At 39.9% G+C, this 21,893-nt stretch overlaps 1 protein-coding gene across 14 annotated transcripts in view; it reads left to right on the top strand.

Annotated features, from left to right (window-relative positions):
* The window catches only part of DAB1 (DAB adaptor protein 1), a 728,003-nt gene that overhangs the window by 221,928 nt on the left and 484,182 nt on the right, over window positions 1-21,893 (top strand). For all 14 annotated transcript variants that reach the window (XM_087889766.1, XM_034415187.3, XM_087889767.1 and 11 more), the window contains exon 2: window positions 18,096-18,261. The gene's annotated coding sequence lies outside the window, so the exon portion shown is untranslated. The remainder of the gene's footprint in view (window positions 1-18,095; window positions 18,262-21,893) is intronic.

Here is a 21,893-nt window from a genome sequence, read left to right as displayed (position 1 = left end):
TGTATAACTACTTGATTCATATGACAGAAAAACAGCATCCACTAGTGATTTTTGAGTTAGTCTATTGAGTCTAATCTAAGGTGACCAGACGTCCCGCTTTTGGCGAGACAGTCCCGCTTTTGAGCAATTTGTCCCGCGTCCCGCGGCGTTTTAAAAAAGTCCCGATTTTTCATTCTGCCTCCTGAGTCCCGGCTGCCTCCTGAATCCCCGCTGATGGCTAGAGGGAAAAAAACCTCTTTAAACTCTTGCCGCGGGGCTTCAAAGGGCCGACCTACAGCTGATCAGTGTTAAAAAAAAATGAATAGACCCATGCCTGCAAAAATAGAAAAAACAGCCCCTGTTAACAGCTTCCGCTAGGTTAATTAGCTGCAAAAAGCTGCAAAAAGTTCCTGGAGCAGATTTTTTTCCCCCTAGCTATACTGAAAACAAAGGCGAAAGCGAAACTAAACCTGCAATGTGACAAAATGAGGCAGAGAGAGATTTCTTTCTTTTTCTTTTTCTTTTTCCTCACCAAAAAAGGTAGGTACAAAACTGCAAACAATGGGAAATTTTGGGCAAAAGAGGAGAGTTCAAGATTTTAAAACACAAAAGAAAAAAAGCTCTATTTAACTAGGGAATTGTAATAATTGAGATACTATTAATAATTGTATATTGTGTTGAAAGCAGAAATGGTTAAGTTGTGGTTTGGAGGAATATATGGGGGAAATTATTTGGTTTATTATTATTGGTAAATATAATTAATTGATTTGTAAGAAATTGGATTGCATGGAAATAATTGGAATATTCATGTTCATATTGATTAATATACAAAAAAGATAGTTATATAACTAATTGATTTATATTAAAATGTTGAATTTGTATTAAACAACTGTATTACATAATTACATAATTAACCAATGTGAGGATGGATATAAAAATAGATGACAATGGGAAGGGGTATAATATAGAATAGAAGGGAAAAATTGAATTTGATTAAGATTAGAGATGAGGATGAAGGGTAATATTGTTTTTTTTAAAAAAATAGATGAGGAATAAATATGGCAAAAAGGAAATATAGAAATTGTAAATTTAATTGAAATGACTAAACGCTGTTTAAATTTGTGAACCAGCCAAATATTCTGTTCAAAGAAAATACATTGTATGTTTGTATGTGTGTTTCTAATTATTGCCATTTATTCATATTTGTTCTCTTTTATTCTTTAAAGTTTAACAATTCATTCTTAATCTTAATATCTTTATATTTGCTTGGGGTTGGCTTTCTTCCCTTTCATCTTTTTTATTGTACAGCAATCTTTCTCCTCAAACCTACCACCACTCTCTTTTCTTTCCTTCTTACTTTCTCTTCCCCCCACCCTCTTTTTCTCCTCCCTACTTCCTCTTCCTTTCTCCTTCTCCTCCTCTCTTCCTCCCTCTCTTACCCTCACTCCTACTCTAATTTCCATTCCTTCATCCCTCTCTATTGCTGTATCCTTTAATGCATATGGACTACTCAGAGGGCTGAAAAAGTTATTTTTGACTGGTCCTCACACTTTTGACCAGTCCTTGAACTTATGACTGTCCTCACATTTTACATTTTTGCCCTATCTTGTCATCATGGTGAAGAGAAGCAGTTGTGAAATGAGTGACATGGCTGTTAAGAATGCTGCATGGGCATAAATATGAGGATGGTCATAAGTGTGAGGACCAGTCAAAAGTGCGAGGACCTGTCAGAAATGACTTTTTTCAGCCCTCTGGGTAGTCCTTTTGTGCATATGGACTACTCAGAGGGCTGAAAAAGTTATTTTTGACTGGTCCTCACACTTTTGACCAGTCCTCGAACTTACGACTGTCCTCACATTTTACATTTTTGCCCTATCTTGTCACCATGGTGAAGAGAAGCAGTTGTGAAATGAGTGACATGGTTGTTAAGAATACTGCATGGGCATAAATGTGAGGATGGTCATAAGTGTGAGGACCAGTCAAAAGTGCGAGGACCTGTCAGAAATGACTTTTTTCAGCCCTCTGGTTAGTCCTTTTGTGCATATGGACTACTCAGAGGGCTGAAAAAGTTATTTTTGACTGGTCTTCACACTTTTGACCAGTCCTTGAACTTATGACTGTCCTCACATTTTACATTTTTGCCCTATCTTGTCATCATGGTGAAGAGAAGCAGTTGTGAAATGAGTGACATGGTTGTTAAGAATGCTGCATGGGCATAAATATGAGGATGGTCATAAGTGTGAGGACCAGTCAAAAGTGCGAGGACCTGTCAGAAATGACTTTTTTCAGCCCTCTGGTTAGTCCTTTTGTGCATATGGACTACTCAGAGGGCTGAAAAAGTTATTTTTGACTGGTCCTCACACTTTTGACCAGTCCTCGAACTTACGACTGTCCTCACATTTTACATTTTTGCCCTATCTTGTCACCATGGTGAAGAGAAGCAGTTGTGAAATGAGTGACATGGTTGTTAAGAATACTGCACGGGCATAAATGTGAGGATGGTCATAAGTGTGAGGACCAGTCAAAAGTGTGAGGACCTGTCAGAAATGACTTTTCAGCCCTCTGAGTAGTCCCTATACACATAGCCATGGCCACCCGGTCACATGACCAGCTAGCCACGCCCACCCAGTCACATGGCCTCCAAGCCACGCCCACACAATAAGTCACGCCCACAATGGTGTCCTTCTTACCAATGTTAAAATCTGTTCACCTTACCCTATACACATAGCCATGGCCACCCGGTCACATGACCAGCTAGCCACGCCCACCCAGTCACATGACCAGCTAGCCACGCCCACCCAGTCACATGACCAGATATCCACGCCCACAAAATAAGCCACGCCCACAATGTCCCTCTTTACCAATGTTAAAATCTGGTCACCTTAGTCTAATCTCATTTTCATTGTGTTTATGAGAAAGCTGAAATATACTTTGGCTCTTCCCTCCCCTTTCTTATGATTAAGAGTTTAGAAGTTTCACATTTATTTTTAAATTGAGCAGAAATAAAATGATTAATTGTAACAATAGTTTCCAAAACTATTTAGTTTCATAAACTGTATTTTATGAGGTCTGTCACAGAGGTATATAAGTTATGATTTATGGCTAAGTGCATGGTAGCAGACCAGCCAATTGTCTGTATTCCGCAAACCATGACTCAGAAAACTTTAGTTTAGCAAGATTTGTGACCCTACTGTTAATTTTTAGTGTGAAGTATGAATCTGATAATTTTGTAAACTTGAATTAGAGTGATTTGAGACCTAATCCCATTTTATTTGCCATTTATAGGAAGGAGGACTCTCCCTTGGATATTGGATATTGGAAACAATAGATGAAGTTCTCTCAAACATTAAAGCAGGGATGCCCAATATTGACAAATTTAAGACATGTGGATTTCAACTTTCAGAATTCCCAGGCATGGCTGGCTGAAGAATTATGGAAGTTGAAGTCCATAGGACTTAAAGTTGTCAAGATTGGACACCCCTGTTATTAAAGGATTGGAGGGAGCTTCCTTCAGCCACCCTACCTCAAAATGCTTTACTGTGTCCATTCTGAAACTCAGCTCTTGCAGAGTATTGTAATTTATTGATTTGAATGTACCTGTACACTCTGTGAACTTATTTATTATGCAAGAAATACATGGCATAATTAGAAAGAACTTCTCATTAGCTAAGTATGTAGCAAGCAACACTGGAATTTTAAAAGACAGTCTTTCATTTTTAAGGGAATGACATAAGTCAAACTGGCAGGGGAAAGGGGAAAAAAAGCAGGCAACAAGAATCACATCTGGTGCCCTGAAGGAGAGATCAAAACAAAATCTGTAACATTACATCCTCGGTAACCTGCAGGACAGGAGGACAAAATAAGTTAAGTGGTCTCCTCACTTAAGAAAAAATAAATAAAAGAGTTCCACATGGAAGAAAGCCATGCTGAATAGTCTTTTGTCAGATGTTGCATAAAATATTATTCAACTAAAAATGCAGTAATAACAATAGCAATAGTACTTAGACTTGTATACCAACCCATAGTACTCTCTGAGTGGTTTACAATGTCAGCATATTGCCCCCAGCAATTTGGATCCTCATATGAGGATCCTGGAAGGCTGTCAGGATCGAAGTCTGAACTGTGCACAGAGTTTGCCTGAAATACTGTGTGCTAACCATTGGGCCACCAAGGCTGGGAAAGATGGAAGGAAAAAGAGGAGGATGGCTATTCAATGCCAGTGAGGACACCCTTGGGAGACCTGAAAGACCAGATGAGGGATTGATTGTCATGGGGAAAGTCTATGTATACACTAGGACTGAAAATGACTTGATGGCACATACGTAATCATATTAGATATCTTCGCCACCTTATTTACCGTGTTTTCCCGAAAATAAGACCCTGTCTTATATTTTTTGAAATAAGCGCTTGGCCTTATTTTTGCAGAGATCTTATTATTTTGAGGCGGGTGGAGCGAGATGGTCTTACCTGATTTCCAACTCTGTCTCCCTAACCCTAACCAGAGTAAATGGTGCGGACCAGGTACGCATGTGTTTAAATGTTTTCGGGAAGGCTTATTTTCAGGGGAGGGTTTATTTTCAAACAAGGGCTTATTTTGGGGGGAAGGTTTATTTTTGGGGAGGGCTTATTTTTGGGGTGGTCTTATTTTCAGAGAAACACGGTATAAAAATAATAAAGTTGGATTATTATTTTTTTTAAAAAAAAGAATCATTGCCTGCAAACTAGCCAAATAGCTAGATTTGTAGAGTGCAAACTGTTCTACAAATTTAGCTATTTGTACAATAATGTCAAGGTCTCCTCCTCTTTCTTCTGGCCTAGTATTTTGTAACATTTTTATTATCATTCTGCATTTTTTTTCCTAACTTGCAAATGCTCAAATTGTATTTAGGAGGAAGGAGAGAGAAATCAGCCACAGAAGACATAGGCAAAAGTCCTGAGTTCTAGTTTCAATGGCTTAATTGGTGGATTTTTGCCTGTCAATGAAATTGACAGGAGCTTTTCCAGTCAAGACATCCTACTTCATACATCACTTTCCCTGTTGCAAAAGAAAAAGAAAAAGAAAAAAAGAAAGAAAAAGAAAAAACCCATTAATTTTAGAATATTTGCATCACAATTCATTGCTAGTAAGTTTATCTAAGTTATAGATAGCTTTGTGATATTATAATGCTGCTCTCACAGAAACATAATGGTGAGATGGATGGCCATGTAAATTGAAATGAATGAATTAACAGAATCAGTGTTAAATCTGCCTGACCTGTCAGCTCAGAGTGTAATGACAGAATCCATTTTTGACAGAATTTCATCTTGGAAATTGTACAGATTTATTTCTGAAAAAAAATCAGACTGTATCCTGTGAAACCTGGTAGACTTTATTTTGTGCAAATAAAGGACAGGAGTTTATTTATTTTTAAATTCATTGAACTCAGTACTTTCTTCACCAACCATTTCTTCTTGAAAAAACAGTGTTTCATTATGATGTAGCATAAAAACAAACTCGGCTCTTAACATTTCCCCTATTTTCATGGTGTTTCTTACTCCAGTTCTTCCTGGGAATCCAGAAAAAATTATCTAGAAGTCCTTGAGTATTCATTTCATGTCTTAAAGGAATTGTGTGTACATTAATTTCTACTTCCCCAGAGATAAGCATTGGGTCCTTGCTCATAATGTTAGTTTTTTGTAATTCTTCTTTCTCTACTGTTTAAAGGATTGTTATGGCCATTTTCCTTTTCCTCTATGGCAGAGGTGTCAAACTCAAGGCCCAGGGGCTGGATCTGGCCCGCAGGGTGCTTAGATCTGACCTGTGGGGCCGCCCTGGAAATCACAAAGGACTGGCCCGCAGTGCCTCTACCAGTGAAAATGGAGGCCCTCCTGAGCTCCATTTTCACTGGCAGAGGGTTGCAGGAAGCTGTCACAGCTGAAAACGGAACTCAAGAGCCCGTTTCCTCTGGCAGAGTGCTCAGACCACAACAGGCGCCCCCAACACAAATGACATTGAGCTAGCCATTCCCACCCTGGCCACTCCCACTCTGGCCCCCCGAGGTCAAACACAACCCTGATGTGGCCCTCAATGAAATCAAGTTTGACACCCCTGTTCTATGGCAACCAGGATCTCATTATGGGTGGACTGTGGACTACCAATTGGAAATCAATTTTGCTGTGTTTTTTGAGTGAAATGGCAAAAAAATGTGCATAACTTTGTGTGTTCATGTACATGTGATAGCACATTCTGGGACAATTACAAAAACAAATAGCTTAGGATCTCTTTAAATATATACATACATACATACATACATATACATATACATATACATATACATATACATATACATACATACATACATACATACACATACATACATACATACATACATACATACATACATACATATATATATATATATATATATATATATATATATATATATATTGTTGCCACATATAAGTAAGTCCCCAAGTCTCCTGAGTTATATCAGAACACTTCCTGCCTTCTGATTATGCATTATTTCCCTGCAGTGAAAAGCACACTTTGGCTGTTCAGTTATATAAACCTCATTGTCAGGTTTCAGATGTGGTCCAAGCCCCATTTGTTCAAAATCAGTAACTCCAGTGCATCTTGGAAGGAAACAACTGGCTTCATTTGTTTCAAGTTGGCAAAACTGAGAACCTTGGCACAGATCTCTCAGAACGGAACGATCTGACTTGGATTGAGTGCATCCATAACTCTCCTGTAGCAAGGACTTTATGCTTGCTTCTGCGGTAGCTTTCCATTATGGAGCAGTATTTGCAATTATCAATGTAAAGTAAAGAATGGCAGAAGGCCACTTGGCTTAATTGTAATAAACTGCTCATGTATCAAGATGGATTTGAGGTTAGGCTTGCTCGGCCTATCTGACTTCTTTCTTCTTTTTTTACCCCACCATCCTGAAACAGTGCTTAGTGGTTTAATGAGTTCTCTGCTACTCTTATTCTTTAAGCATTAGCTGTACTGCTTCTCCACCAGAGGTGGGTTGCAGCAGATTCTAACCAGTTCTGGAGAACCGGTAGCGGAAATTTTGAGTAGTTCGGAGAACCAGTAGCAAAAATTCTGATTGGTCCCACCCCCCATCCATTCTCTGCCTCCCAAGTCCCGGATGCTAAGGGAGGAAATGGGGATTTTGCAATATCCTTCCTCTGGATTGGGGAGGGAATGGAGATTTTACAGTATCCTTTCCCTGCCACGCCCACCAAGCCACCAAGCCATGCCACACCTACCAAGCCACACCCACCGAACCGGTAGTAAAATTTTTTGAAACCCACCACTGTTCTCCACCATTTCTGCTGTTATTACAAGTTCTTCCATTCCAGCTTCTTTTTTATTCTCCTTCATCCAAGCTGCATACTTGATGTATTTATTTAGGTTCTCCCATAGCTGCACCCCGACCTGCACTATATCTTCTTTGTCAGGTGTAGACTGGCTTGTTGCAGTTTCTACATTGGTGGATTGGCAGAAAAATACCAGTAAAGAAGAATATTTGTAGCTCAGGGTTGAAATGAAATGACTATCACTGATGATGTTGCCTGGCTTGGATAATAAAATATGCATCAAAACAACTAAAGTCAGAAAGCATCAAGGACCCTTCATGGTAGAAATGTTTCTGATTTGACTGATATTGGAGATTTTGACTATATTGTGCAATTCATGTTTCATACCTGCTGATATTCTTGACTATAATTCTTATTTGCTGCTTTATTATTTTTATGTTTCTTTGATGTTTCTTGATTTTAGGTGATATTTCTTGATCAGGTAGGTTGTTTTTTTTTTGTTCTTCAGCTTCTTTTCTTTCATCTGTTCTAATTTGCTTGCATCTGATCTTAGTAAGCTGATCTTATTTTCCAACCTTATATGCCTTTTTGGTGGTGCACTGTTTGGATTTTTTTTTTTTTTTACTTATTTGTTGATTTTGCATCCAAGGCCTTCAGTTATAATTGCAGCTATGCTGAGTATTAGTTGGTTGTTTCTTGAAGTGAGCTAATGCTTTCATTAAATATTACAGAATTGGCATCTTTTAATACTTGTGCTAGCTTTTTCTTTGGAACAAGCATTAATGGATTTGATTTATACTAGCAGATCATTATTTTTTTATTTTCAGTCTTCATATATTTTGCAATAGGTAAACAACTTTTCTTCCAGTAGTCCTGCAGCTGCTAGCCCTGGTTGCTTAGCCAATATTCCTGAGTCCTATAGCTTATTTGTCGTTATATGTCTAGCACCTAATATGGTTCTTGTTGACCCAGGAAACAAGCGATTCTGTAAATTATATCTCATCATTCTATTTATGGGAGAGATACAATTTATCTGTCAGCTCTGATGAGACCTCTCCATTATGGTTGAACCTCTGGCATAGCCCTCATCCTCTTTGTAGTACATAAGTCCCATAACTACAAAATAACCTGGGGGTTATTTTTTTTTATTATTAGTCATAATACATATTGCCTCCACTAATTTGCAATACATCCATACATTTATTTCATATATTAATTGATTTAAAACATTCCTATACCACTTCCTATTTAAAATAAAACAAAAAGTGGTTCCACTGGAAAAATATATGATTGGAAACAATTGGTTAATGCAACAATCACAATACAGCACATGAGATGTTTTATAAAATTCAGTACAAAAATTCAAAATCAGCCAGCATGCTGAACTCCAGGAAAAGTTAATAATAAAAATCCTTGGTATTCTTCTTCTTAAATGATCCCCAACATACAAAAAGGAGGAAATGTAGCTCAATGCATAAAGATGTCAGGACATAGATGAAAAGAGCCAAGGTTCTTGCCTCTACTTGTTAGGCAACTTGCTAGGGTGTAGACCCAGGCCACATCTGGCCCTGTCCAACCCGCATGAGATCAATTGAAAATGAGAAACCAATGGATATAAGCCCATTGCAGTGGGCATAAGAAGAACCCAAGATGGGTCCAGCTCTGAGCAGTCACCATATATCTTTCAGTCTGCTTGCAGCTGTAGGATGGTGAGGAGAGAAAGTGCTTTTCTGTGCCCATACAGTGCTAGCTCCTTGCCTGCAGCAGCCTGAGGAGGAGGCAGTCTTTGCGTGAGACACTGAAGCTTGGCCATCTACTGTCACCTTGGTCAAAGCGCAGCCTTGTGGGCAAGCAGGCAAAGTTTAGAGCTCCACAATGGTCTCAGTTTCTCATCTGGTCACTTGGGAAAATTAATTGCCCATTGCTCTTTTAGATAAATGCAGCTGATGTGAGCAATTTTTAGACTAGCATGTCAGAACCAACTGGGAGACGAGCTTGCTCATGTATATACATTTCATGCATATTATGGTTGCTCCATTCTATTTTCATTGTTGCATGAGAAGCTGTCAAATGTTGCTTTCATTTGTCTCTCACACAGATATTTCACAAGGATTCCTGTGCATATTGTTCTGCATCTCTAGAGCTCTAGAGCAAAAAAGGCGAGAAGGATGCCTGTTGTATATATATATTGCTCCTTCAGTTGCTGCTGGAATGAGAGCATGATTAGCTTAGAAGTGGTCATGGATTAATATAAACTGCATTACACACCCCTCCTTTCTAATTTCTCAGCATCTGCTCACCACACTTCCATCAATCAGTCTGCTTTATTGAATAAATAGGTTTTCAAATACTTTTCAAATGCATCCAAGAGTATGTAGAAGCATAGTATTGTGGGAAAGAATGAGAGGAGAGAAAAGAAAATTCCATAATCAAGGAACCAGATTTTGAAATGCATGCTAACGAAATTGAGTAATGCATGAAAAGAGAATGGGAGAAAGCTATTAAAAGGGAATATCAATAGAAGATATTGACTGCATTTGTAGTGTATAGATTGTAAACAGGATCGTAGCAAGACAGGGGTTGGGACAGATAACTGGGAATGATTAATTACTGGGATTTAAACACTAGCCATAAGAGCCTTAATTAGGCTTTGACATCATTAGGGTGTCACTGTAAAGCCCTGCAGTGGAAGGAAACATGGGTAAAACGAAGGAAGTGCTAAACAAAGCATACTGCAAAGATCTGGACCAAGGTCAGCAGTCAGAGCAAAGACAAAGGAAGAGCCATCCCAGACTCCAAATATTAACAAATGTGCATGGTCAGTGGACAATTATGTTTAGCTATTCATTTTTCTTTGAAAGAGATTGTTTTAGGCCTGAAACTGGTTGTATAATAGTAAAGTCTGGCTTAATACAAAGAAAGCGCCTCAAATATTCTTCTAAAATCTTGGCAGAAAAGTTCTGTCAAGAAAACCATAGTTTTGGTTTTTATGGAAGAATTTAGTTATGACTTCCATTCTACATGAAGGCCAATTCTCTCTCATTCATTCTCTCCCTCCCTCTCTCTCTCTCTCTCTCTCTCTCTCTCTCTGTCTCCCTTCCTCCCTCCCTCTCTCTTTCTCTCTCTCTTCCCCTCCCTCTCTCTCTATTGTATGTATGCACACCCAGAAATGGTTAAGTGCCAGCTCCATGTTTAATGTATACTATTGACTAGAGTCTAGAAGAATAAATATATAACACATTGCACCTGGTGAAGTAAAAGGCAGCTGCTTCTGTCTGATTTATTTCAGTTCTCTTGACCTACTTTGTGATTACAACTTTATCTTCCTGAAGATTTATTTTTTTCCTAATTTTTTTTTGTAATATATATGGTCATTCATACTATTCTAATCAACTCAGCACTTTTGCATATGGGTTCACATTGATTCTGGTACTAAATATTATAAACTAATATTCAATAAGTCTTCAATGGTGGGTTTGATAGCACATATTATATGTGACAAGACTTACTTTGACATATCATGACCTGAATTCTCATTATGCCACACAGAGCACAGTGCTTAGAACAGCCAGTTCATTTATTGTCATACTGAGAGATTATATTGTCAGCTGATGTCCAGAAGTGCTTCCTTTAATGCCAATAGATGTACCTTTTGAATTGCTGCCATTAAACTTTTTTATTCCATATATCACACGATTCACCATTCTTTATAATTTATGGACCCCACTTGTAAACGTCAACAGGACTGGAAGCAAAATGCAACTGAGGTTCAAAATAGACAAAATGCTCAGTGAGAGCATGTCAGTTCATCTCAGAACTATCAGTTGGAAAAGAAAAATATTGCCATCAGAAAAATAAAATTGGGAAGTATTTGAGAAGACACACATCTCAAATACACCTCAGATGGTGGAAGTGTTGAACAAATTTGGCATGGTCTCATTTTGGGCTGCAGATAACAGGATCATATTTTGGCAAATTGTTCCTAATAACAAATTCACCATATGTAATTGGTTATTATGTCAGATATAAAATATTTTAATGTAATCTTCTGGTGTGCTGATTTATCGCAATATGGAGAACATTTCATTTGCATTCTCCACTATGCATATGTAGAACAACCTTCAGCAAACAGGTTTAGAGTGATTAAAGTCTTAATTAAACCAAATACCTAAAGTCTGAGGTAAAGAAGGAATATTATGGTATGTACCTAACTAATTAAACACTCAAAGTGCTATGTTCTTGTTCAGATTATTTGCATTTATATGTTCTGTATTTTTTATAGGGAAAAAAAACAGACTGATATTTTGAAGGCACTCTACATACTTATTCACTCAGACATGTCATTTACAGTGTGCTGATTTGAAGTGAACTACATTTCCTGAGACTCTGGCACACAACTCAACTGAAGACCTGGTGGTTGCCTGGGATAGGGCGGCCACCGGGGCTTTAGACCGCATCGTGCCTTTGCGGCCTCTGACCCAATGTCGATCACAATTGGCTCCTTGGTTCTCCAAGGAGCTGAGAGAGATGAAATGTCGGAAAAGACACCTAGAGAGTGTCTGGAGGACTAGTCAATCTGATTCCGAATGAACACTGGCAAAGTCTTATATCAAGACCTACCTAGTGGCGATAAAAGCAGCAACATCTAACTATTTTTCCGCTCTTATCGCATCTGCAGAGAACCGCCCAGCTGCTCTGTTTAGGGTGACCCATTCCCTTCTTCGGGGAGAGCGCGGGAAGACCCCTTGCAGGGTCGAGCTGAGGAGTATGTGCAGTTCCTGCATGATAAAGTCACTCGGATTCGGGAAGGCTTGGACTCCGACTGGGTGAGTCCAGGGGGGGAGATGGGGGTAGGTCTTGAGAACATTATCTGGGAAGAGTTTGACCCTGTAGCTCCTGAGGACATGGACAGGATTCTGGGTAGGCTTAGTGCTGCCACATGTTTATTGGACCCGTGTCCCTCCTGGTTGGTACTGGTCTCCCGGGAGGTTACACAAGGCTTGCTTCAGGGCATTATAAATGCTTCTCTGAGTGAGGGGACCTTTCCTGCCACCTTGAAGAAGGCGATGGTGAGGTCCCTCCTCAAGAAGCCTTCCCTGGACCCGTCTGAATTAGTAAATTATCGTCCGGTCTCCAACCTTCATTTTGTGGTGAAGGTTGTTGAGACTGTGGTGGCACAACAGCTCCCCCAGTACCTGGATAAAGCTGTCTATCTGGACCCTTACCAGTCGGGCTTCAGGCAGGGGTACAGCACAGAAACGGCATTGGTCGCATTGGTGGATGATCTCTGGAGAGCTCGGGATAGAGGTTGTTCCTCTGTTCTGGTCCTATTAGATCTCTCAGCAGCTTTTGATACCATCGACAATGGTATCATGCTGCAGCGGTTGAGGGGGTTAGGAATAGGAGGCACCGTGTTGCGGTGGTTCTCCTCTTTCCTCTCCGACCACTCACAGTTTGTGTTGGCAGGGGAACAGAGGTCAACCTCGAGGCACCTCACTTGGGGGGTGCCGCAAGGGTCGGTCCTCTCGCCCCTTCTGTTCAACATTTATGTGAAGCCACTGGGTGAGATCATCCGTGGTTTTGGGGTGAGGGTACATCAGTATGCTGATGACACTCAGCTGTACATCTCCACCCCAGACCACCCCAATGATGCCCTTGATGTAATGTCCCACTGCCTGGAGGCTGTATGGGTCTGGATGGGGAGAAATAGGCTCAGACTCAACCCTTCCAAGACCGAGTGGCTGTGGCTACTGATGTCCCGGTATAGTCAGCTGACGCCATCGCTGTCTATAGGGGGTGAATCTCTACCCCCCACAGAGCGGGCTTGCAATCTGGGTGTCCTCCTGGATGCACAGCTGTCTTTAGAAGAGCATATGACGGCCGTGGCCAGGGGGACTTTCTATCAGGTTTGCCTGATTCACCAGTTGCGTCCCTTTCTGGACCGGGACACCTTGCGCACAGTCACTCACGCCCTTGTTACCTCCCGGCTGGACTACTGTAATGCTCTCTACATGGAGCTCCCCTTAAAGAGCACTCAGAGGCTCCAACTGGTCCAGAATGTGGCCACGCGGGTAATTATGGGTGCAACTCGTTGCGCCCATGTAACACCTCTCCTGCGCGAACTGCACTGGCTCCCAGTGATCTTCCGGGTGCGATTCAAGGTGTTGGTTACCACCTTTAAAGCGCTCCATGGCTCAGGACCTGGGTACTTACGAGACCGCCTTCTGCCACCGATAGCCTCCCACCGACCAGTTCGCTCCCACAGAGAGGGACTCCTCAGGGTGCTGTCGGCCAAATTATGTCGGCTGGCAACACCCAGGAGGAGAGCCTTCTCTGTGGGAGCCCCTGCCCTTTGGAATGAACTGCTAATTTAGCTACTTTTGGCCTTAAATGTAATATTTTTAAGAATTTTTTAAATTTAAATTGTGATATTTGTATTGTGTTTTACCTGGCTGTACACTGCCCTGAGTCCCTTGGGAGAGGGGCAGTATAGAAATAAAATTATCCTTATCCTTATCCTTATCCTTACACACCAAGGAATCTTGTCAGACTGCAGGCTTTTGTGTTGGTTGTTAACTAAGCTAGCTATAGTGTTATAACTTCACACACTACTTCTGCTTTTCACTGTAATGGGTATACCTTGGTGTGTTTTCACCCACCAGAAGAAGCAAATGTCATCGCAGTGGGTTTGGAAAAACATCTCAGAACTAAGAATTTAATTCCTATTTCAGCATTAGCATTACATCTTCAATCTTTCTTCATAGCAAGAGGCTCCAAGTATGTCATTTACTTGAGACTGTCAGTAGACTAGCTGAAATCTACTCTAATTGGGCTTTTTCAGTCTACATCATTCAGATGACACCACAAAACAGAATGGCACAGTCTATAAATTAAACTTTTCCCTTTCCCTAGTTCATATGTTAATAATGTTCAGTAAACTTATAAGGCACCATTTTTTTTTTACTGTTCCTATTGAAAAGAATTCGGGCATATATTAATTCTAGGAGCATATCTGTTTTGATAAGATAAAATACAGAAAATGGAAATTTTGTTTGTCTTTTGGTCTAAAAAAAGAGTGAAATGCCAATAACTAGCTAGGGGCATCTTCAGGAGGCAAAAAAGTCAAGATGGTAGCTGGATCCAAGTGATTGAAGCATCACTACTGTTTTAATTTTTTTTTTTTAATGAATATGCCATTGATGGCACTGATGAGGTGATTCTGAGGTGTTATATGTATTGCCTCTGTTAACAGCAAAACTCTAGGTTGGTAGTCTGATGCATGAAAGTATTTATGAGAACTTATAAAAAAATGAGAAACTGGCTTGAAATAAGCTATTTGCATTTTTTTGAACAACAGAATATTTTGAACAACAGAATATAATAATATAAATAAATAATGTGGAATTGAGATGGAATTTTTTAAATTGTACACATACAAGACCTAACTTAACCCCAAATGTAAAAGAGTATTGACTACACTTTGAAAAAACGAATAATAAAGTCATTTTCCAACATGGATATCATATACGAAAACCAGTTAATTATTAATTATTCAACTTATATCAATTTGCTAAGGTGATATCTGTTATTTTCTAGACATGGGAAAATTTGTCAGTTTTAGTTTAGCACTTTGCTCTTATTATAAAATTAAAACTATCTCATTTGACATTCAGAAAGTAGAAATCAAAAATCCTCTTGATGGTATGCATTTCTCTATGATTTTTTTAAAATGAACTCCAGTGGAATATTGGAGAATCAGTGGGTTTTGTTGCATTTTATACAGTTTGGTATATATGAATTATCTTGATTCTCATTAACATGCAAACTGGACAAATTGTTCTATTAACTTTATTACTTCAACCATAAAAGTAATTTATTTGTTAGCTATTACTAGTGTTTATGTATCATTTTGAAATAGAACAGATTATTCTTTTGAATAAATACTGCATGAAATATGTGTGGTATTTCTTGATACACTGAAGGACATAACCATGACCAGATCTCATAACCTTCCATGAATACCTGACACTCATTGTATTCATTAGTCCTATGAACTAGACAGTGATGGGAACAGCATCTACTGAGGCTTCTCCACATACAGATAATGATTTGAACATCTACAGTGCTCCCAGGGAATTACTTGATGTAGAAATAAAAGGGATGTTTTTAGAAGTTTGATTCAGTCCAGAACAGTTTTTGTGTGGCTATTTTAGAGAGAGAGGGCTTGATGGTTCAGTGGTTAAAAATGCTGAGCTTGTCCACTAGACAGCCCAGATTTCAACATTGCACAATGGGTTAAGCTCCCATTCCTGCCTCAGTTCCTGCCCACCTAGCAGTTTGAAAGCATGTGTTGTGGCCCGCCAGCGGCCTGCGCGAATCGTGGCTGATCCCGACGAAGAGGAGGCTGGTGTGGTGTTGTGCCAGCAGCCTGATCAGCCAGCGCTCGCATCGGACAGCGAGGAGGCTGAAGAGGATGTGGTGCCAGAGGCAGAGACTCAGCCAGGGCCTTCAGAACCTCCAGAGGTTCCTTCAAGTGGAGAGAGCGAAGTGGAGGAGCCTCTCCTCAATTGTCGAGCACGCAGGGCTGCCAAAAGGCAGGAGTGGCTACTCAGGAGGAGGAGGTCTACTCGAAAATAGGGCTTGAGGATAATTGGCCACTCCCTTAGCCTATTTAAGTGGCACGCAGCTAGTGCTTTCTTGCTGGAAACAACTCGTATTTATTATCAGAGTATTTTGGTTTATCATATCTTGTTTTCTGGGCTGGTTGCCAACCTTTGCCGGTCTTGTTTATTCTTGCTACTTAATAAATTTGATAAGGATCGTTGGTGTGTGTCAATATCCTCGGAAATCCGGAGCTGGAGCAGAACATCATGCAAATGCAAGTAGATAACTAGGTACCACTTCAGTGGGAAGGTAAAAGCATCATGTGTATATATAGCTATGCTGGCCACAGGACCACAGAAAATATCTTCAGACAACGCTGGTTCCCTCAGCCAAAAAGCAGAGATGAGTACCGTGTTGTAGAGTCAGACAGGGATAGGGAAACCTTAACCTTTATTTTAGGAAGCAAAAAATACTTTAGTGTTGGACAGATTTGAGGAAAGTAAACTTCTGCTAGTTCCAACCTTTCCTCTCCAGTTTAATCAAAGGTACTTTTCAAAATCATTTTTCAGAAATTGAAACTGGTTGTTTTCTTTGACATCAGTAGAAATCTTATTGTACTGACTAGAAGGATTGCTCAAACTTTCAGATTCACTCTGAAAAGCTGCTTTGGATCATGCAGGAGTCCAAACAGAGGTGTCAGTCCTTAAGCTGACCTGACCAAAGCCATCTTGAAGTATCATTAAAATAGCTGCATCGGCTTCCAAGTACAGTTCTTGCAAGGGCCCAATCCTGGAAGCAGATACCTCTTCTTCTTTTTTTAATGAGTTGCTGACAGATGTTGCATTTGCATCCTTCCACACTTTTTGGAATCAAATCTGAAGCATTTCACAGTGCTAGTGAATAGCAATTGAACATACACAGAAAAGCACCAACTTTTGCAGGAATAAGTAGGGCATTGCTTCTACAGATCGTTTAATTAAATATGATCTTCCAAAGCAAGAACGGTCAGAGGAAGGAAGTTATTGAAATATAAAATTATAGTGCAATTCCATTTTTAAAAAAACTTGAATTACTACGAAAATTAAATTATACATGCATATTATTCAGACATCTATTTTAAGAAAGTTGTTTTAGGGGGGAAAATGTAGATGCATTATTTATTTCAAAGGCTAAGGATATTCTGCATGGTTGCTTTTACTGAGGGATGGAATCTGAAAATACCAATACAATCATATCTGTATTTAATTAGAAAATAGGCTTCATGAATTGAGAGTAACTTGCCATCGACTTTGCTTGTCAAAAGCCAGTTGAGAAGGTCACAAATGGTGATCACAGGACCCCAGAATGTTGGAACCATGCCAGTTGCCAAACACTCAAATTTTGATCAAGTGACCATGGGATGCTGCAATCGTCATAAATGTGAGAACCGATCCTAAGTCATTTTTTTCAGTGCTGTTGTAACTTTGAACGGTAACCAAACAAATGGTTGAAAGTTGAGGACTGCCTGTATATGCATTAATACAAGTGTGAACCTACTATTGTCTGCAACAGTGGTTCTCAACCTGTGGTCCATGGACACCTGGGGAGGCACACAAAGGCTTGAAGAAATGTTGTGATTTAAATCTTGAGTTGAGTCTTGGGGTGTCCATATAGCCATGGCCCCTGGCCACAAAACGTATTTAAAGGGAGTCTGTGGTGAAGAAAAGGTTGACAAGCACTGGTCTACAACATTTTGAAATTATGTTACTGAAATTTGACAAGCTGCAAAGGGTTCAAATTTTGTCAGAACTGATTTTTGTTTTGTTGTTTTAAAAGTTAACAGTATTTTTAAACAATGTCTACTCTTAAAGTAACTTCCATCCTACCCCCCACTTCGTCTTGTGACCCAAATGTGGCATTTCTTAGGCTAGTTTTGGTTGAGGAAGGCTTTTTGCCTGTTAAAATCTTGCACTGTTTTTCAACTTCATACTAATGTATTACTTGGAGTGGGGACAGCCGCTACAGTGTCACACGATCTCAGGATTGATTTATTTATCTAATTTATTTAGCCACCCAACTCACAGGCAAGTCAATTACATACGTAGTCCCTTTCTGAAAATTGATATTAAATATATGTGCATATATGAAATAAGCCTTCTTTCATCTACTAGTCTTCCAGCCAGAAAAGAGAAAAATCCATTTTTCCCCTACTTTTTTTCTTTTTATTACAGACTATGCAGACTTTTGTGAAGACATTCTGGATGCACATGTCATAGGATATTGATCGTCATTTTATAATTGATGTTCTAACTGGGCCATATTTCTAGAATTTGGAAGGGCTTTCAACATTTGATGACCTCAACGGCACCAACGTGTTATCACATGGAATTGTAGCAGGTAAGCTACATCGTGATAGTGTGATAGTTTGGTATTTATTGCCTTAATCTTCATTGTATTACACTTATTGGGGTGTTGAATTTCAGTGTAAAAGTTGCCATTTGGGAGTGCAGTGCAATGTCATTAAAGAATTAACAAGCTTCTAACTATCTTTGTGAGCATTATTTTACCTTCGGATTGCTATAGGTTCCCCAGTCTCTTATGTTGTCAGTGGGACAAGGTGGAAGAAAAGAAATATATTTGCATTGCTTAATCATATTGATTGATTGTCTCCAGTGGTGGGATTCAAATTGTTTTACTACCGGTTCTGTGGGTGTAGTTTGATGGGCGTGGTGTGGCTTGGTGGGCGTGGTGTGGTGGGTGTGGCACGGGAAGGATACTGTAAAATCTCCATTCCCTCCCCACTCCAGGGGAAGGTTACTGCAAAATCCCCATTTCCTCCCGATCAGCTGGGACTCGAGAGGCAGAGAATAGATGAGGGCGGGGCCAGTCAGAGGTGGTATTTACCGGGTCTCCAAACTCCTCAAAATTTCCTCTACCAGTTCTCCAGAACTGGTCAGAACCTGCTGAATACCATCTCGGATTGTCTCCCTGTTTTCTACTGGACATTTACAGTTCATTGAGCACTGTACAACAAAGTTGCTCAATTCTAGTCACGTGAAATTAGATGGCAGAAATTAGTATATGAATTGCCTTAAATCAAATTATATAATAGATTTATCTCACTGAACATTGTCTAGACTGGCTAGTGTTTGTCTATGGTTTTCCACCTTGAAGATAAATATTGAGAGACCTTTGTAGAAGAACCTGTTGGTTTGGTGATTGGTTTAGCCAATTGATCTAGTGCAGGGGTGTCAAACTCGCGACAACACGTTGTCATCACGTGACATGTCACAACTTTTTCCCCATTTGCTAAACTGGGGGTAGGCATGGCTAGCGCATGACACATCTGGTCCGTGGGCCGTGAGTTTGATACTCCTGGTCTAGTGGTTAAAGCATCAGCCTAGAAAGCAGCAGACTGGGAGTTCAAGTCCTGCCTTAGCTATGAAAGCTGGCTGGATGACTTTGGACCAGTCATTCTCACTCAGTCCTACTGACCTCACAGGTTCATCACCTTGAGTTATATGTAAAAAGAATAAAGGTGAGGTAGAAATAAATAAATAAAATTAAAACACAGTTGCTAAATAGGCATCTTCTATGTTCTGAATTTATCCTTTAGTTTCTTCTCCTTTATAGAAATAGAAATAGAGTTTTCTTAGTACTCATAAACTAATATTTATAAGCATTCTGGTACTTTAAACCAGATAATTTAATATTCTTATGAAAGAATGGAAACAGTGGCTGAAGTTATTGCCTATTTTGTAAGTAAAAGTCACGTTTCCTTTTGCATTCACATCTCTGCACTGGCAAAAAGGTTTTCACTTAGAGTTGTTTTATTCATGTAAATAGTCAGATGTGCATGCTATGTAGAACAATATTCAACTGGTTCATCCAACAACTCTGGCAAGAAAGGTCGTAAAATGGGGCAAAACTCACTTAACTGTTTTGCTTAGCAATGGATATTTTGGGTTCAATTGTGGTCGTAAGTCGTGGACTACCAGTATGGTAGATTAATTTGGCTATGATTACTAGATAGAAATACTAAGGATTTTTTTTCCCTTGAAGAGTTAGATATAATGGTTAATGGACAGAAGGCTAACAAACTGAAGAAGGAAAGACTAGCTTTGTAAATGTATGAAGAACAAAATCAGATTGGCTTTTCAATAAAAACTGATGCATTTCTAACACAGACTTGTGCGTTGCTTTTCGCTCATTTGTGGCCCACAAATTGTAGGGCAAACTTATAAAGCAAATTATTATTTGTCTCTCCACTTGGTATTAATAATTTCGTCCCTAAAACTGCACTCAAACAGTTAAAGGATTTTCCCTGAATCAAAAGTGCATTGTTAAACCTGAAAATCAGGCTATTGGACCAGGAGGCTACGTTTATGTCCTCAATCAGGCACAGAGCTCCCTGCATTCCGTTCTCTTTGTTAAACTATCTCACAAGGTTGTTGCAGAATGGAGGGCAATGGAGAAAGGAGTGCTGTATACTCCATTTTTAACTTTCAGAATAAAGGCAAAAAAAATAAAATCTTGACAGAAGGGAAATTAAATAATCAGAAGGAAACTTACTGAATGCGCCTTTCAGTCCACCAACCTCATTTTTCTACATTCCCCTTCATCATCTGGTTTGAAGTGGATTCTTTTGCTGACACAAGGAGAAACCTGCCAGACCATGGGATAAGATAACAAAAATATTACAGGACAGAATAAGACACGGACTTCAACAATATATAGATCAGGGATTGCGAACCTGTGGCACACGTGCCAGAAGTGGCACGCAGAGCCATCTCTCTGGACACGTCAGCCATCATCTGTTCTGGGTTCCGGCATGCACATACAGCCAGCTGATCTTCGTGCATGCGGGAGCACCAGAAACCGGAAGACCAGGTGACTGGCGCACATGCGCATGCAGGGAAGCTGAGTTTCTGGTTTCCAGCCAGTGGTGGGTTGTCCCCGGTTCGCACCAGTTCTATAGAACCGTAGTAAAACCGGCGGGAGGCCCTGCCCACCGACCCCGTCATTAAAACGCTTCTGCGCATGCACAGAAGAGCGTGTGCACGCACGAGGGAAGCGAGCATGCACGGACCTGCTGCGAACTGGTAGTAAGAGTAAGTAGAACCCACCCCTGTTTCCAGCATGTGCACACGCACCAGCCACCTGGTCTTTGCATGCGAATGCATGCCAGAAACCGGAAGACCAAGTGACCAGTGCTCATGCACACGCAGGAGACTGGAAGCACAGTTTTCTGGCACATACATATATGTCAGGGAACTGCTCTTCTGGTTTCCGGCGCTCCCACATGTGCATGCCGGGGAGCTGCTCTTCCGATTTCTGGTGCTCCCACGCACGCATACTCCTGTTTCAGCACTCAGTGTCGAAAAGGTTCACCAACATGATATAGATGCACATCTGCATCTAAGTTGTATGTCTGCCTATGCGTGTCCATGAAAGTTTCTCTAGTTTATTTGTCCATTCGTGTTTGGAAGTAAAAAAAAAAAAAAAGTAAATAGGCAGGAAGAGACATGACTACTTTATTCTCAGAATGATGGTATGCTCTGGATTGTTGTAGAGGTTTTGTTGTTGTTGTTGTTGTTGTTGTTGTTGTTGTTGTTAATGTCTGTGAGCAGAGCTATAGAAAACCCTTATGATTACAAGGCTTGGGCTATTCATCTGTATGCACGCTAGTGTTGAATGGGGTGAAGGCCCTGACATTTTAAAAGCAGAAATACAATGTTTGGGCCAGAAAGAAACTGCTGAGCTGGCATACAAATAGATCTGTGTTTGTTTGTTCATTTTGCAATATTTATAGTCTGCCCCAGTCCAAATGGACTCTGGGCAACAAGGTCACAAACCACAAATAAACAATGCCATTCATTGAAATCAACAGTAAACAACAGAAGCACTTTAAAGTAAACTAATCTAAGGGTCAAACAACCACTGGAAAACTATGTTGCCTAGGTTAGTTTATTTTACTAAAGTAAAACAACAATAAATACTCAAAGAACTACAGATCAAATAAAACATAT

The sequence above is a fragment of the Pantherophis guttatus genome, chromosome 3, assembly GCF_059756535.1.
Source record: "Pantherophis guttatus breed Tessera chromosome 3, ASM5975653v1, whole genome shotgun sequence".
Taxonomy (NCBI): Eukaryota; Metazoa; Chordata; class Lepidosauria; order Squamata; family Colubridae; genus Pantherophis; species Pantherophis guttatus.
Note: the sequence above shows the minus strand (reverse complement) of the source record. Positions and strands in the feature narration are given on the sequence as shown.